This window comes from Vanacampus margaritifer, chromosome 6 (assembly GCF_051991255.1).
Source record: "Vanacampus margaritifer isolate UIUO_Vmar chromosome 6, RoL_Vmar_1.0, whole genome shotgun sequence".
NCBI lineage: Eukaryota > Metazoa > Chordata > Actinopteri > Syngnathiformes > Syngnathidae > Vanacampus > Vanacampus margaritifer.
The window spans coordinates 28699202-28711332 of record NC_135437.1 but is presented as its reverse complement, the minus strand read 5'-3'; the positions used below and the strand labels follow the sequence as shown (position 1 = coordinate 28711332).

The following is a 12131-nucleotide window of genomic DNA, read 5'->3' as shown; positions in this document are numbered from 1 at the left end:
ATATATATATATATATATATATTATTTTTATATAATTTTTTATATTAATTTTGGAAATATATTTTTAAAGCCGTTTTTATTTTCTCTTTTTTATTCACTTCCAGGGTTGGCCACCCCTGGCCTACAGTATCTGTAGTTTGCTGGTTGCGTTGTTCCATTGAAAGGCCGCGTCTGCCGACGTGATGAAGATGATGATGATGATGATGATGTCAGATCCCTAACTTTAAGCTTTCTCGACTGTTTTCCGGATGCTTTCAATAATCTTATTTGAGTGGTTTTATTTAAATCGAATTATTATTTCTTTCCTTGCTAAGTCTGAGAAGGAAGCAGGATGGCAGACGTAAGATGTCCGTGTTTCCTCTCCAGGCCTGCTCGCATTTGCTTCCAATTAAATGTGGATGTCGTTTCGTCCTATCGGCAAGCTTTGTTTCAGAGCAGCAATCCATTTTTTCATCTCATGAGGACGATTGGATAAAAAAAAGCTGGCAGCGGTGGGATTCGAACCCACGCCTCCAGGGGAGACTGCGACCTGAACGCAGCGCCTTAGACCGCTCGGCCACCCTACCTTTGTGACTCGATTGATCCTTCAGTCGTACACAGATGCATTTCCAATCATTTCAATGGGGAAAGGTGATTTGAGATGTGAGTGTTTTGAGATAAGAATTTTTGTTTGGTTCCATTCGATTGTTCGTCTGTGCCTAATAATGTGACTGGTGGATACGCTGCGTAAGCTTTACACAGTAGTAGGGCTTGGTATCGATTGTAATTTCCTCACAAGAGTTCAGTTTGACTTCGATTCGATTCACTTCAATCCGATGTCCGTTAATTATGGCACATCGATTCTTCTTCAATGTCAAGTACATGAGAAAAACGGCACTAATATGAAATTCCAAAGTAAATTTTGCGTAGGCAGTAACTGGTCAAAGGATTTCGTTTATTAATGGAAGTTACACGTGTTATAATCACTTAACTCATTGACTGGCAGCCATTTTCACTGAAGCAGCCCCCTTCGCTCCCGGCTGTTTTACTGGATTTTGACAAATTTTGCAAGGCCCACAGAATATTGTGTTCCATTGCTATAAAAACATAGAACCTACCAAAAGAAAGATTATAGTCTCTTTTCTTTCATCAGGAAAAAAAAGTATATTTCTATCTGTTTGCATTTTGCAACAATTAGCATTAGCATATAGATAAGTTTTATCATTATTCACAACTCTGGTTAAAACAGTGGGGAAAGGGCTTTTTGCAACATGGCCCTAGTTGATCTCTTAGACTCTGCTGCCACCTGCTGGCCGTTTTTTTGTAATAACTAACCATTGCTTTAAGCGTCCTCTTCAAGTCAGAGGCTGCATCAAAGCCTTCTGTATGTTTTCAAAATAAAAAAAGTATTAAAGTATATATTTTAAATTTGGAGAAAATGAGTTAAGTGTTACTCAAACACTGACATCAGCAAGGAGGAGATGAAAATATATTTTCATAATCTAATTCAATAATTGTAAATATTTTTTTTAAATTAAAGTGCAATTAGTCAGGTCTTTCATAAATGTAAGAAAATACTATTAAATTCATGTAAACAGTAAATTTCAGGAAAACAGTAAGATACAAAAAAAAAAGTTAACCGTTAAAATTCTTTGTTCTTAAGAATTTATGAGAAAAAAGAGATACATAAAATAATCGATTCATGGTTTTATGAATCGATATTGAGCTTGAAAAGGAAAATTGATTCAATATCGATTATTCGATTTTTTCGTTTTCATTCTGCTTTGCGGTGAGATATGAATAAGCACATATATGCAAATGAACTCACAGGAAAAAAGACCATATTACTTTTAGTTTGCTTACTGTTTACTTTGCGTCGGCAACCCCCGTGAAATGAGCGATTTGGCAGGAGGGATTTTCATGCGATGTGAGGAAAAAGTCTATCCCAAGAATCGTATCTGTTAAGTCTGTTGAATATTTCCGATGTTGGGCCAGTCCGTTCTGAAAATAGCTGCAGTTGACGCGAATGTTCAGAGGCATCCTGTGATGCGGCTCACGTGTCAGGATGGCCGAGCGGTCTAAGGCGCTGCGTTCAGGTCGCAGTCTTCCCTGGAGGCGTGGGTTCGAATCCCACTTCTGACAACATCTTTTGGAGCACTAGCTTAGTTTCTAAAAGAGTATCTAAAAAAAGTACAACTAATCCGGTCTTCTCTGTCTTTATTTACTCATTCACTGGCAGCCATTTTCACTGAAGCAACCCCCTTTGCTCCTGGCTGTTTTACTGGATTTGGACAGATTTTGCAATCCGACAGAATATTGTGTTCTATTGCTCTAACAACGTGGTACATACCAAAAGAAAGATTAGAATCTCATTTGTATCTGTTTCTGTTTTGCAGCAATTAGCATTAGAATATAGAATATAGTTTCATCATTATTCACCAATCTGTTTAAAACTGTGGGGGAAAGAGCTTGTTTGCAACATGGCCCTGGTTGATCTCTTATACTCGGCTGCCACCTACTGGCCGTTTATGTAATAGTCCAGTCGTGACAACCTGTCCAGTCATGTCTTGTCCAGTCACGATGTTCTGTCCAATCGCAATGTCCAGTCTGGTCACGTCCTGTCCAGTTGTGACAACCTGTCCAGTCATGTCTTGTCCAGTCACGATGTCCTGCCCAGTCGCAACTTCCAATCCAGTCACGTCCAGTCGTGACAACCTGTCCAGTCATGTCTTGTCCAGTCACGATGTCCTGTCCAGTCGCAATGTCCAGTCTGGTCACGTCCTGTCCAGTTGTGACAACCTGTCCAGTCATGTCTTGTCCAGTCACGATGTCCTGTCCAGTCGCAACTTCCAATCCAGTCACGTCCAGTCGTGACAACCTGTCCAGTCATGTCTTGTCCAGTCACGATGTCCTGTCCAGTCGCAATGTCCAGTCTGGTCACGTCCTGTCCAGTTGTGACAACCTGTCCAGTCATGTCTTGTCCAGTCACGATGTCCTGTCCAGTCGCAACTTCCAATCCAGTCACGTCCAGTCGTGACAACCTGTCCAGTCATGTCTTGTCCAGTCACGATGTCCTGTCCAGTCGCATTGTCCAGTCTGGTCACGTCCTGTCCAGTTGTGACAACCTGTCCAGTCATGTCTTGTCCAGTCACGATGTCCTGTCCAGTTGTGACAACCTGTCCAGTCATGTCTTGTCCAGTCACGATGTCCTGTCCAGTCTGGTCACGTCCTGTCCAGTTGTGACAACCTGTCCAGTCGTGTCCTGTCCAGTCGCAACGTCCAGCCCAGTCACGTCTAGTCGCAACGTCCAGTCACGTCCTGTCCAGTTGTAACAACCTGTCCAGTTACGTCCTGTCCACGTCCATCAAGTCATGGTTGTCTGTCCACCCTTTTTTCTGTGCTTCATTAAAGTTGCACATATTGCACTTGATTCCTGTCTCACATTTGGGTCCAGCACCCCTCAACCACTCCCGTCCACCATGACAGTAGTCTGTTGAAGGCTCATCCTGACAACTGTGATACGACAAATATGCTAACCGCCTAACAAGTGTCCACCGCTCGGAGATGTCCAAATGACCTTTTCCAGCGGTCGATTATCTGCACGGTCACGCGATGATATTCCTCGGACACGCATGGCGTCAAATCCGTTGTGACGGCAAAACCTGACGAGTGATCTCATTCATCCGCCGGTCGGCTTACGAGCGCCGAGGGCACTTTGCGCTTATCGGATGGCACGTATTGAATTTGGAGCACCTCCTTCCTCGCGTCCACTCCTCTCCCCACCCTTTTCGCTGAGCGCAGCCTATGATGTAATGCTCTTGCTGATGTTCCAGCAACCCCCACTCCAGCTTTTTTTTTTTGCTTTTTTTTTTTTTTTTATATACTTCCTCCCCTCCCCTTTGCAATCTGCTGTTCGGGATGCATGTGTGAGACGGCGTGCCGGTTCAGCAGCAGCAGCAGCAGCAGCAGCAGCAGCGGCATCCTCTCAGGGATCTCCGCAGGATCTTCTCGGACCGACAGCACCAGATCTGTTCTGCTAAAAGGTCATTCATTGTTTGAGAAAATAATCTGCATGCAAAGAGTGTGAATGGAGGTTATGAGTGTGCAGGATGCTCCTGATTGACTTGGTCGAGCCGCTGGGAGCTTTCGGTTTTGGCTGCCATGGCAATCGCTTCCCCGGTGTGTGTGTGTGTGTGCGTGCGTGTGTGTGCGTGCGCGCTTTCTGGTTTCCATGGCAAAAGACGACCGGTGCTCGCTCATACTGCAACTACTCCGGTGTGGAGCGTTGTCTTCATTTGCATATTTCAAGCGCATGCCAAAAGATGACATCATTGTCCAGAAAGATTTTCTCAAAGTGACTGTTTGATGTCCACCGCCCCCCCCCCAAAAAAAAACTGGGCGTGTGCAGAGAGAAGTCCAGCAGCTGAGCGCTTGCGTGTCGTTATCTGCATGCAGATTTGGTGACGGCATGACGTCATCTCTCGCTCACTTCTGCTCCTCCGCGTGCGTTTGTGCGTCGCAAGGACTTGCTTTTGCCTTCAAGTTAATATTTCATGTCTCGTCTGGCCCGCATGTAGATGGCGGTCATAACTAATTCATCCTCAGGATTTTCCCTGTCTGATGTCACACTTTTTTTTTCCAACCTCCTTTTGTTTGAAACCATCTGATTGTTTTGGACTCTCACGTACTGAGTGAGCATAAAAAAAAGCCCACAACCTTTTGAGGGGAAACCCGTTTGTGGGAGGGGAAACCCATGTGTACTTTTGTAGCCCTTGTTGAAAGCAGGGTTATTATAATTTTGGAATTTTCATTATAGTTAGTTTTATTTCGTTTTGAATGTTTTTTCAATTTAGTTTTTTCAATTTAGTTTGCTTCGTTTTAGTATTAATTTTCTTTTTTTCCCCCCTTTTTTTTTTTAAAGTGTTGTGCAATACAAGACTTAACTCATTCACTCGCAGCCATTTTCACTCCCGGCTGTTTTACTGGATTTTGACTGATTTTGCAAGGCCCACTGAATATTGTGTTCTATTGCTATAAAAAGATGGAACCTACCAAAAGAAAGAACGGTCTCTTCTTTCATCAGGGAAAAAAAAAGTATATTTGTACTGTTTTCCGTTTTGCAGCAATTAGCATTAGAATATAGCTAAGCCACTGTGGTGATTATTACTCCTATAGGCAGAGGTGGCAAATCCAGGTCCAGAAAGTAAAAACCCTGCCCCAGTTTGGCTTTAGCCTCTCATGCTAACTAGCTAACTCCCTAAAAGGTAAACAAGCACCATGGGAGCTAGCTAGAGAGCTAGCTAGCTAGCTAGCACCTGGGGCTAAAGCCGGGTTTTTACTTTCTGGACCTGGATTTGCCACCTTTGCCTATAAGTCAGTCATACCAGTAAATATTTCAACATCTCCGTTAAAAAACAAAACAATCAAAGACATTTTTTGTGTCCCGGTTCAGCGGAACACATCATTGGGAGCTGCATAGTCCATGATACTTTGCGCCACTGAACTAATAGAAGCACATGACAATGACATGGCCAAGCCTGTATTTGTCCGTCACTGTTGGTATTATGCATAAAAACACAAAATTGTAGTTTGCTTAATTATCTATACAAGATCAGTCGAGTTATTGAGAGTGTGCCAATGAATTACTGCACCAACTGATAGAAGCGTTCTTTTCAATGACTGTACTGATTATTTTTACTTGCTGGAGAATTTATTGTTTGCCTAATGAGTCACGATCACATAATTAATAAAGAAACCGTCGAGCTGACAAACCACTTAATTGATACTCTTTTTTTTTTTTTAAACGGATAGACGAGTTAATTGCCTTGACCCTGCAGCAACATTAAAGGAAAGGAAAAGCTGCCACACATTTGTATCGTCTCATTATTCAAAAAGATCATACGGCCATCTTGTATTCAAATCCAATTTTCAGCTTATAGATGTTGGACGCGGAGAAATGCTTGGAGGAAAGTTACAGGGCTGAATCCCGTTTGGTGAAAATGCTTGGTTATCTGCTGAAAACGAATCATTTTTTGCCTGTTTCCTGAGGTGGCAAATCCAGGTCCAGAAAGTAAAAAAACACCGCCACAGTTTAGCTTTAGCCCCTCATGCTAGCTAGCTAGCTAGCTCCTTCGCTACTCTACCGGGTGCTTGTTTGCACGCTAGGGAGCTAGCTGGCTAGCTAGCATGAGGGGCTAAAGCCAAACTGAGTTTTGACTTTCTGGACCTGGATTTACCATCTCTACCGTATTCTGATCAAACACTTTGCAACAGAATCTTAAAAATGCTGACCGGATAGTAGAACACACATTGTGACATGTGACTGGCAGTGCCGGGAACTCCGGGCGCAGTTTCAGCCTGCTGAGTAATAGTCAGAGTGAAAATGAGCATGTGTGTAATGAAAGGGCCCGAGGTGAGTCACATGGATGGATGGATGAGCTCCCTGGCAGGGCGGGTTGGGTGAGGGGCGTTCAGCACGTTCTGCCACACAGGTAACATTTTCTCTCCAAGAGCCTCAACTGATCTCAATCGCACAATCCAGTCGGAGCCTCTCGTAGTGCCGTCTGGTCAGTTTTCACTGTCTGTGAAAAAAGGGGACAGATGGCAGCAATGTGAGCGAGATATCAAAGTGCGAGGTGTCACATTATCAGGGTGGAAAATCAGTCCCAAAAAGTCCAGCGTTGTTTTGTCTCCAGCGTGCGTTTGGACGTCTGGTGGGAAGCTCAGAAGAAGATGTCCGCCTTGGCGACACGCCGCCGCGCTATTGTGACTTCATCCCGACCCCTCAAGCTCGTCTTTGCCGTGGTCGTCCTGGGCACACGCCGAAAGTGTATAATTAGCATCGGCTATTTTAGAAAACAGCCGCGCCCCATTTCGAACCCCCCCCCCCCCCCCAGCCCACATGTCTCCCTTCACCCGAGAAATATTTTCTGGAGAATGCTTGACTTGGGGTGGGGCGGGGTCAGCCTCTTAAGCAAGTTGCGGTAGTGTCAGAAATTGCTTGTGAAGGCAAAACGGTCATGATTTGAAAAATATGTACTTCTTCGTTTTCATTTAGGGCCAGTGTTTCTCAAACTGGAGTGAGAAAAAGCTCATGGCACACCACCAAACAAACCAAAAATCCCAGAAAAAAATAATTAAAATAAAAAATAATTATTAAAATATTGAATAAATTGGGTGATGCCGGCATCGACTGTAATTTTAAGTTGTAATATCACCATTCACCACTAGATGACACACATGGCTTAGGTGTGCTAACACCGATTCTTATATTTGATTTACTTATTTACTTACTTGTATCAATTGATTTCTTATATTAATAATTTATTTGATTTACTTTCTTAGTTACTTATGGTATTTATTAAATATTTGTTCTTGTTTTATTAATTTATTTTATTTACTTAGTTACTTACCTATGGGATATTATTTATTAATTTATAGTGTGCTATTAATTTATTTTATTTAGTTTTTCACGCACCTACTTCTGTTATTTATTAATTTATTTTATTTACTTATTTAATGACCTACTTGTATCAATTAATTTCTCATTTTATTAATTTATTGTATTTACTTATTTACTTACCTACTTATATTATTTATTAATTTATTTTGTGCTATTCATTTATTATATTTACTTATTCACTTACCGACTTATGATATTTATGAATCTATTTTGTCTTAACTGTTTTTATTGCCGGACTGATGTTCAGCACTTTGTATGGAGCGATGGTAGTTTCAAAGTGCTTTATAAATAAAATTGAGTTGAGATATTAAAACATGAGTAGACCTAATCATTTTTTATTTGATTTTTTTTTTTGGGTGGAAAAGGAATGATACACACGACAAATGCAGTATCTCAATAATATTACAATTTTGACCAAAGTTCTTGTCCTTGAATGGTCATTTTAATGCAAGTGTGTGTGTGTGTGTGTGTGTGTGTGTGTGTGTTGAGGGCTGTATTATGAAAAATGAAGTATTTTAAGAGCAGGTATTTTGCACGTGCGCATGTATTTTGTCCATATTTAAAATAGAATTTGTTTTGTCATCCATCTGGTCGGGAAGTACGTGGCCCAATGTGGCCCCTCCCAGTCGCACTGATGAAAATGGTGCCCGCCCCCCGTTCTCGAACGAGGCAAGTGCTTGACGAAGGCCTTTGAAACGCGGAGCCGGCGAGTGGCACTCAAGCCTCCCGCTGTGGGCGTGGCCTCTGCAGTGTGGGCGCGGCCTGCGTTGCAGCGCCGACCGAAGCTGGACTTGGGTTGGAAGCGGCTTCACACACGCACACGCTCGACAGTGTCAGGAGGGAAGAGAGAAGACAAGAGAGAGGAAGGACGTCGCGGACCTGCTCCGAATTTCTCCACCAGCTTGCTGAGGATTTTTTTTGTTTATTTTTTTTTTTTGCGCGCGCGTCCTCTGTTGGAGGGAAAAGAACCCGCTGTTGCTTTCTGGAACCGAGTTAAGGCGTGTAAGTCAATCTTGTCTGTTTTTATCGAAGAGACCTTGTGCTCGCGACGCGTGCGTGTTGTGGCTTCGTGAATCATTGATGTGCGTTGATGGCAGTGAGTGCTCTAGTTAACCTGTTGTAAAAAATGACGTCACCACTTCCCTGATAGTAAAGTTGAGTAAAGCGTATGTTGTGGCTAAGGAAGTGTGTGCTGCTGCTGCCCGTGTTGTTTGGCGAAAGTGGGTGTGAGTTGACACGAAGCAGCAGCAGCAGCCCCACAACTTGGTGACTTGATCACTAGCGCTCATCTTTCCACCAAATATGTTCGGCATGACAGTACAGTTGATTATTTGTAGGATTTTGAACGTTTCCCTGTATTTTACAGGCTTGGAAAATTGAATAGACTGAATGTAAAGTACAGGATCTCTTCCAGTACTTTTACCATTTAAATTGGGTTTTGCAAATAAATGAGTGTATTTGCATTTGTTCTAGTTAACGGTTTGGTAAAGAAGAAATGCAGTCAAAGTTCAGAACAATTGCAATTTCTGCCCAGATGAAAAGAACAAATCCTTTTAGAAAGAAACGTAAAGTAGTAAACACACTTAATTTGAGGGGATAGGCCGATTATCGGTGCCAATACTTAGCATCTTGACGAATATCGGCATCGGCCGTTTTTGCACATCTGAAAGCAGATAAAACTGTTCTCTCTCTGAGCGGCGAATGTTTGCAAACTTAGTGAATTTTGTGTTTTCTTCAGGGTTGGTAAAATGTTGCAAAAGGTTGCAAAGATGGTCACAGGCAGTTTTTACTTGTCACAAACTGGTTTTCCTGTCACAAAGAAATTTTGACCATTTTCGGACAAATTTTGTGAACTTTTTTTCGAAACATTTGATGAACTCTAGACGAGGACGCAAAATTTGCTACGTTCACAAGCACAGAGATTTAGAGCAATTTAAAACTGGGTTCAGTTCATGGAAATTTTTATGTATATATTTATTTAAAATTTCACTTGAATTTATAAGAGAAGCTGCTTTTGTTAAAAATAAAACTAACATCGGTGAAAGTTTAACATTTCAGTTATGTTAACATTTTTATTTACTATAAAAAGTATTCACTTTTTTTTGTTTTTTTTGAAAACAAAGCTGTCTTTTTGCTGTATTTTAAATGAAAAGAACATGTTGAAAATGTCATTTCATTTTTATTTTTGGTTCAGGCAATAACGAAGCACACAGTCAGTGTCGGGTTCCACATGAGAAAAAAACAACATTTGAACAAACATGCTTAATTAAAAAAATGTTGATGCTTATACTTTTGCAAAAAAATATCGGTTCCAATTATCGGTTATCTTGCCTACTAATAATCGGTATTGGTAAAAACGTATCGGTCTGTCACAACTTAATTTGCTTTAATGGTCCACATGAGACAATGTGGCTGGCCTTGAGTCCGATTGGGGTCCCTGGACTCTTTGGGTCCATTGGAAGATGCTTTTCGGTGCAAAGGTCGTGGTGACCAACAACAGAATCTTGTCTCGTATTCATGGCTGCAGTGGCCTCGTGTCCCATTACTTTTGTTTATATAGTGCGTGTGCGTGAAATGAAATGATGAACCTTTTATGAGGCTTGCGACCTAGCTTGTAGCAAACTTAGCCTGTCGCAGACGTGTGCGACGTCACGCGTGTTGCCATCACGTCTTTGTGTGGAGAATCAAAATCACAATAACATAGTTGTGGGAATGAAGCTGACTTGACTTTGAAAAAGACACAAATTGTTTTCAGCTTGAGGCTTTGGATGGCAACTGTTTGCCTCCTTTCATCTATTTCGGTGCTCCGCCATTGCGCCAAATGCTCAAGCTTGCCGAAAACGGCCACTTTTGTTCGCACCGAGTTCAAAAAGAGGAGACTGCGCATTAGTGTCAGCGTCTTTAGAGGACGACTTGACATCCGTCTCAAAGCCGGCGGTGCGGGAACCTTGGCCATAACTCTGTCAAAACACGGGCCGATGCTCTCAACGCATGCTCGGCCGAAGATTTGGGAACGGCAGATGATTCCACTAGAGGGCCGGAATAATGATGCGGCCTGTGACAGAGACTTCTTGTCCGAGTTCCTCGTTGTTGTCTGGTGTCAGAGAAAAGCGCGTCTGTGCTGACCTTGGCCTGCTGTTTTCCTTTGCAGGGAGCCACAAAGAAAACAGCTGGCGGTTGCATTGTGGATGCCGGCGGCCTCCACAATGAGCCGCCTGTGCCGTGCTGTCAGAAAACGCTCTGACTGTCAAGTAACATTTCTCTCACCGTGATGTGCGTGCACTCATGGCTGACAATGGGGCGCTCTAAAGGGCCCATGCCAGCCCAAAGCACCCGTCCACATGCTGGCTGCCACGTCATTTTTACATGTTGTTTTTTTACCTCACTCTTTCGCCTTCTCCTTGTGATGTGCGTGCACTCATGGCTGACAATGAGGCGCTCTAAAGGGCCCATGCCAGCCCGAAGCATCTGTCCACATGCTGGATGTCAAGTCAGACCTTTAAAAATGGTTTTACCTCACTCTTCTACCTTCTCGCCGTGATGTGCATGTAGCTGACAATGAGGCGCTCTAAAGCAGCCATGGCAGCCAGAATTGGTTGTATTCTGGATGCCGGCGGCCTGTCAAGTCAGACTGAAAACGAGGCACTCTAAAGGGCCCATGCCAGCCGAAAGCATCCGCCCACACTCTAAAATTTGTTTTACCTCACTCTTCTGCCTTCTCTTTGTAATGTGCGTGCACTCATGGTTGACAATGAGGCACTCTAAATGGCCCATGCCAGCCCACAGCACCTGTACACATGCTGGCTGCTACATCATTTTTTATTTATTTTTACCTCACTCTTTCACCTTCTCTCACCATGATGTGTGTGTTTGCCCTCATGGCTGACAATGAGGCACTCTAAAGGGCCCATGCCAGCCCGAAGCACCTGTCCACATGCTGGCTGCCATGTCATTTTTACATGTTTTTTTTTAAACCTCACTCTTTCACCTTCTCTCACCATGATGTGTCCGTTTGCACTCATGGTTGACAATGAGGCACTCTAAATGGCCCATGCCAGCCGAGAGCACCTGTCCACATGCTCGCTGCCACATCATTTAATTTTTTTTGTTTACCTCACTCTTTCACCTTCTCTCACCATGATTTGTGTGTTTGCACTCATGGCTGACAACGAGGCACTCTAAAGGGCCCATGCCAGCCGAGAGCACCTGTCCACATGCTCGCTGCCACATCATTAAAATTTTTTTTTTTACCTCACTCTTTCACCTTCTCTCACCATGATTTGTGTGTTTGCACTCATGGCTGACAACGAGGCACTCTAAAGGGCCGATACCATCACGGATTGTTTGCATTGTGGATGCCGGCGGCCTCAGCAATGAGCCGCCTGTGCGATGCTGTCAGACGCTTTGGCCGCTCGCTAAAGCGCTGCCTGTTGTTATATCAGCGCTGGAAAATCCTCGCTTGGAAGGTATCGCGTGGCAAAGTCGGTCTTCAAGTGGAATACTTTGTAGGAGGGGGAATGCGGCGGCGGCGGCGGCGGCGGCGGCTGTGGATCAAGTGCGCTGCAAGTAATAGAAGCTCAAGGATAAGATGAAGCGATGCGAGTGTGTGCGTGTAGTCAAGTAGCTCAAAGCGGTGGCCGACCTGTTGCGCTCGACTAAATGCGGAAAAGACAAAAGCGCAATAAATCCT

The 12131-nt window shown here is 43.4% G+C and overlaps 1 protein-coding gene and 2 non-coding genes across 4 annotated transcripts in view; 2 read left to right on the top strand and 1 right to left on the bottom strand.

Annotated features, from left to right (window-relative positions):
• Positions 1-483: 483 nt before the first annotated feature.
• Positions 484-566, bottom strand: trnal-cag (transfer RNA leucine (anticodon CAG)). Its single transcript has one exon. It is a non-coding gene; the product is annotated as a tRNA-Leu (tRNA).
• A 1472-nt stretch (positions 567-2038) lies between these two features.
• trnal-cag (transfer RNA leucine (anticodon CAG)) lies at positions 2039-2121 on the top strand. Its single transcript has one exon. It is a non-coding gene; the product is annotated as a tRNA-Leu (tRNA).
• A 1727-nt stretch (positions 2122-3848) lies between these two features.
• Positions 3849-12131, top strand: part of LOC144053568 (semaphorin-4B-like) — a 65155-nt gene continuing 56872 nt past the window's right edge. The window contains exon 1 of one of the 2 annotated variants that reach the window (XM_077568143.1): positions 3849-4022. The gene's annotated coding sequence lies outside the window, so the exon portion shown is untranslated. Of the gene's footprint in view, positions 4023-8249; positions 8444-12131 lie in introns of those variants that run through there. The other variant, XM_077568142.1, reaches the window with a different exon arrangement.